The 5,311-nt window shown below is 48.8% G+C and overlaps 1 protein-coding gene across 5 annotated transcripts in view; it reads left to right on the forward strand.

The window, feature by feature from the left end:
* The window catches only part of TCF20 (transcription factor 20), a 115,693-nt gene that overhangs the window by 46,550 nt on the left and 63,832 nt on the right, over window positions 1-5,311 (forward strand). The window lies entirely within an intron of this gene.

The raw sequence follows: 5,311 nt of genomic DNA on the forward strand, positions 1-5,311 counted from the left end.
TTTTTTTTTTTTTTTCCCCGCGTCCAATTTACCGTTCATTTGAGATTTCGGACAAAGACGGGGGCAGTGGGTGGGCTGCTTTGAGTTTTGTGATATAATACGAGTGGAGCGAGAGAGTAAAACGCAGACAATTAGGGATCGGCGCGAGGGCTTTGCTCATTCAGCCTGCCGAGGAAGCCGTCATTTTGTGTTAGCGCGTGTGTCTGGAGGAGGAAGGGGAGCCGAGAGTGACAGGGGAAGGATGCTCGGCACCGTGTTGCGTTTGTACTCGCTAAGAGCCCGCTCCGGGAAACGGGCTTCAAAAGAGAGGGATCAGGGAGCGGGGGTCCTTCTAAATTTGCTCCTGCGGTGAAGCCGCTTCGTTGCCAGCGTGTCACGGGGCTGCCTGCTGGAAAGGGAAAGGCCGGTCAACGGGCAGAGCGCGCAGGTGTCAGCCCGGTGCCCCGGCCCTGCCCCACACCTCGCCCCGGTGGCCGATGGCCGCCCCGCTCGGCCGTGCCCCGCCGTGCCCCACGGCCCAGCTGCCGCCGCCGCCGCGCTGGGTCTCTCCGCCGCCGGGTCACCGGGGTCCCGCTGCCGCCGCGCGTCCGCCCCCGCGACCCGCAGCGCGTCCCGCTTTTGTATTTATTTATTTCTCCCTGTCAACTGCTGGACCCTGGCTGTCCTCTGCCAGCACGTCTCAAGGCTGATGAATAGCACCCCCTGCAGTTACAGGGCTGAGCTTTTGTAGCGCAGATGTATAATTAATCGCGCGGCACTTTTGCAGTCGGAGCAGGCCGGCAGGCTCACGGAAGGCCCCATTTGCAGCTTGGCAGCCCTCTGGCCTCATCCTGCCCCGACGCCCGCGGGGACCTTCGCAGGAAAAGAATCCGAGTCTTGGGTGGCAAAATATCCCAAGCCCAAAGCGCCGCTGCCCATCGGGACCGGACCCCTGCCCCATCCACAGGGACTTGGGCTCCCGGCATCTCAGCACCATGGTAATGGTGTTGTTTAAGGGATTTGTGGTCTCCCCCTTCTCAGGGGGGAGGTGAGCACTCTCAGACGGCAGGAGTGCCCCCATCAGCCCTTAGGGTAAGCTGAAAGGCCTGCCATCCTCACGTCTCTGGGGAGCAGCCACTGCAGGAGCAACAAGAGGCAGGGACCCCACAGAACGGAGGGCAGGGACATCCTGGGCGTGATTTAGCTACGATTAGACACAGAAGAGATTTTAAGCCTCATCATCTTGTCTGGGTACAGTGGGATTGTTCCCTGCAGGGTTCTCCTCAGCTCTTTATCTACACCTGCTTTTATATGACTCCTGAAAGAGCAAGAAAACAGCAGAGAAAAGCTTTTGCTTTGAATTGTGTTCATCTGGGGACATCCGTCGCACAGGACTGTATCCAGAGACACTCAGGGAGAGGGAGCAGTACATGGCTTCAACCCCATGCCAGGATGTGAAGGGATTAAATCTCTTTCCAAAGCAAAGTGAAAGGTCCCCAGGTGCCTTCTCTCAGGCTCAGAGATTGCGGTGGGAGAAGTGAGGCAGGATCCAGCTGGGTGTAAGAGACCTCATCAAGAGGATAAAAGCATTTAGGGTAGAGGACAGTCTGCCCCCCTGAGTGGGGGGAAGCAATCAGTGTGGATGTTTAAGGGGCTCTCAGGAAGCCCTAGGCAGGAGATGCTTGTATCAGAGCTGCCTTTCCAGGCAGTGGTGAAGGGGAACAAGCTGAAAGCATTAATTGGTTCCCCCTTTCTGTTAAAATATTCCCTTTCTTGTAACCACTTTCTTTTTTTTTTTTTTTTTTTTTTTTTTTTTTTTCTTTTTTTCTGACTTCAGTCTCAGTGAAGAGAACTGCTAAGGAAACCCCCTACTTACCACCTAAGGCTAGTTGCTGACTTACTGTTTCTGGAGATGAGATAATGCTGGCTGATTACAAACAGGGTGACTACCCTTTCTCATCAGTGCTAGGAGAAAGCTGGCACCTAGGTCTGCAGCCTGAGGGATGAATCACACTGCAGGAGTGGGAAGCACTGCTGGTTTCAGAGAAGAGAAGTCATCCCAAGGCTTACCCCCGCCTTCCCCCGTGTGGCCGCAGTGGGGGACTCCCGAGCCGCAGGCTGCTTCCACGGCGAGGTAGAATTTCACCCCAGCCTAACACTTCCTCTTTGCCAGCTTAAACAGCGTATCTCCTTAGACCTGGGTTCAGCCACGGTTACCGACCCCTCCCTGTAGACTGCAGTTCCCCCAGAGTGCTTCTGCTTCTTGTGAAAGAATTTGTGTTGGAATTTCCTTTTATGTTATTTGTGGCTATGGGCTATTTCTAAAATTAGCTGATTGAGTTGATAAGTAGACATGCGTCTTGGTTATTGAGTCTTTTCTTCTTGTGCTTGCTGGTGATACTCTGACAAGAGGAGCCTGCCTTCTTTTGGAGCCCTGATGGAGCAGGCAGTATGTTAAGTCTAGTTATCCTGAGCACACTTACAGAAAAGTTAAATAGGTGGCCTCTGTTGCTAGTCACCTTTCTGGGACAGCTGTGAGTGCTGGTAAAGTTCCAAGCTGCAGGAGAGCATCTCTTCAAGAAGAGTGGTGACAGCCCCAGTACATGAGCAGAGGTTTTGTTAGTGTAAACTTGAAGTCACTGATGGTTGGCAGCTGAAAGGGTTCCTGGAATCCTGCAACAGAAGCTACATCAGGTTCTACTAGATGTTCCCATCACTTGGACCTAAAGGTCTGCATGGACCTTACTAGATTAAACGCTAATATTCTTAACCCAAGTTGGTTTATTACCTGGTAGTACCGTCATTGCTTGGGGTATGTGACTGGAGGGAATACATGTCTCTTTACCCCCCTCAGGTGTGTAGGTAGTGCTCCTAAATGCCAAAGATGCTGTGTTTGAAGCTCTAAGTTCTGTATGTTCTCGTGTTCCCTACCCCTCCTTGGAACTGAGCGTGACTGTAAAGGAACACAGGGCACTAAAATAAGAAATTAATGTCTTCTGAAATTTAGAATTAGGGCTTTTGAGCATTGTATGTACTTTCATGAGTCTCAAGATACAAAGTAATTAAAGCGGTAGTGTTTGAAGTGTTTTTTCCTCATGTTTTGTTAGCAATGTGAGATATATAAGTAAACAGTGGTGAAACCTCTAAAATATTTTTAATAAACCAATGTCTCTGATGAATCAGGAGCAAAAAGCGTCACTGCATGTGACAGAAAAAAATTAATTTGGTTTCTCTGCCAAGAAGTTAATGAGATTTCATGTAATGCATATATATCTTAAGTGGACCCTAAGTCTACTACTACGCAAAATAAATACAGCCTTCTTAGCAGACGAGTGTAGAAGATGTGGCTTCTGGTTTAGTCTGCTGTGCTCTGCTTCGCCTTGTCTTGCTGCAAGCCTCGCTCCGGCCCTGGGCTGTGTGCCTGGCCTCTGTACAGTGGTAGCAGCAAGGTGGTGGGAGAACAAATGCTGCTCCTTCAGGGATTTATTTTTTTTTTCCTGGTTGGAACAGCTGAGATTGAAAACAGCTCTTGTGTGCATCGGGGAGGAAACCAACGGGGAGTGAAGTCAGAATCAAAATCTGAGCTGCCTCTAAAATTTGGGACTGTATGTCACGGGGATTTAAGCTTGTCAAGCCTGGAAATTCCCACTTCCCTGTAGGCAGAAAGAAAACCAACAGATGAAACCTCTGTAAAAGGCCAGCAGAATTAAAAGGGAAAAAAAAAAATCCCACTCTGTAAAACATGCTCTGGCAAGACAGAGTTGGTTTTATGTAAGGACGTTTTAAAAGATGGGTTCTTCTAATATTTGGATTTCTTTTATTTAGATACGTTTAGCAATTCAGATAATGAAGATTTATTGATGGCCTTTTCTGCCTTGTTGGAGACAGTCTTGCCAGAGAATCATATTTGTGTGGCTTTCTATTTTAATTTCCACCTTTATTGCTTTGGACATCTGCATGGAAATGTGATCCTCTTTTCCTCAAAAGTTCAGCTTCTGTTGTTCCCAGCCTTTTCACTGGACTCAGATCTCTTTGTCTGCAACACCACAATCATTTTCACAGCAACTAATTCTGATTCTGCCAGGAGCAGCTTTTTGGCAGGAGGTAAAAGGAAGAAGCAGAAGAAGCCGAGCAGGTCTTAAGGTACAAAGATGCTATTTTCATGAATCAGCTCCTTGTAATGGGAGGATAAGAGGACAGAAGTGTTGCAGTATTAAAAGATAGAGCAGAATTGTCTCCTGTATAGGTGATTTATTATTTTTTTTCCAGCTATGATTCACACTACCTGCCTTCAGCTGCTTTATCATTTTTCTTCCTTTGAGAAACTCCAAAGTCTTTCGATCCAGTTGGTGCTCTGTTGGGGGAATGGGGATCTAGGGATTAACACTAAGGCTTACGAAGATGCTGCTTGTGTCTGGAGGAGATCCACTTGCAAGTGACGCAGCCAAGATGTGACAGTCAGTAGCTGATAATCTGTGCTCTTCCAAAATACTTTGCAGCAAGCGCAAAGATTCCGTGACTGTTTGACGGGGAAGTTCAATATCGGTGAATTAATGAGAGGAGAGCCCTCCCTGTCTGTGCTGCAGTTCCTTGGGAGATGTCTGATACTGCTGCTCCCTTGCACAGGGTCAGATGTAGCACTTCTTATCTGAAGCAAGCGTAAAAGAAATAGGAGGAAGGTATGGGAAATCCTGGGGCTGGATGGGAAGAGAGTGAGGAGATGTTAATGAATGCAGCCATGCTGATGTCTTTCTTGGAGGAAGAGAAACAGTCTCGCTGCCCTTGCTTTACACTTGCTTAAAGATTTAGCTGTCCCACCGTGAGTATCAGCTTCAGTCCCTGGTTGTGTGACCTGTAGGTGCCCGATCTCACTGTCATCTTTTGTATTATCTATCTTCAAGCTAGTCTCTAATGCCTGTTCCTGTAGCATCTAAGTGCCTCCAGATGAAAGCTGCAGAAGTGCAGTGGCGAGCCTATGCGTGGCATGAAATTGTGTAGTAGGGGGAAGGATTAAAATAAGGGTAATACTTCGAGGGGATGGTTTCTGTGCTTGTGAAAAATCTGTGAGCCTGGCTCTGTGGAGACCTCAGCCTCCTGGTGCTGCTAGTTCAGTGCTTTTCATCAGCAATGAAACCTTTTATAAAAAGAAGAAATCTCTCAGAGGACCCCACCAGCTGCATGCAGACATCGTCTTTCCACTAACAAACAGTGGAGTCTTTGCAGCATCTGTTATTGACAGACTCATTCTTGAGCCCGCAGGCTGCGTTTCTTACAGCCCTGCTGCATTCCTCCTCCCATTTGGGCAGAGGGAGCTCGGGGGGGGGGGGGGGGG

Source organism: Centrocercus urophasianus, unplaced genomic scaffold, assembly GCF_019232065.1.
Source record: "Centrocercus urophasianus isolate 14NV4802_14NV808 unplaced genomic scaffold, USGS_Curo_1.0 seq_15, whole genome shotgun sequence".
In the NCBI taxonomy this organism is placed as follows: Eukaryota; Metazoa; Chordata; class Aves; order Galliformes; family Phasianidae; genus Centrocercus; species Centrocercus urophasianus.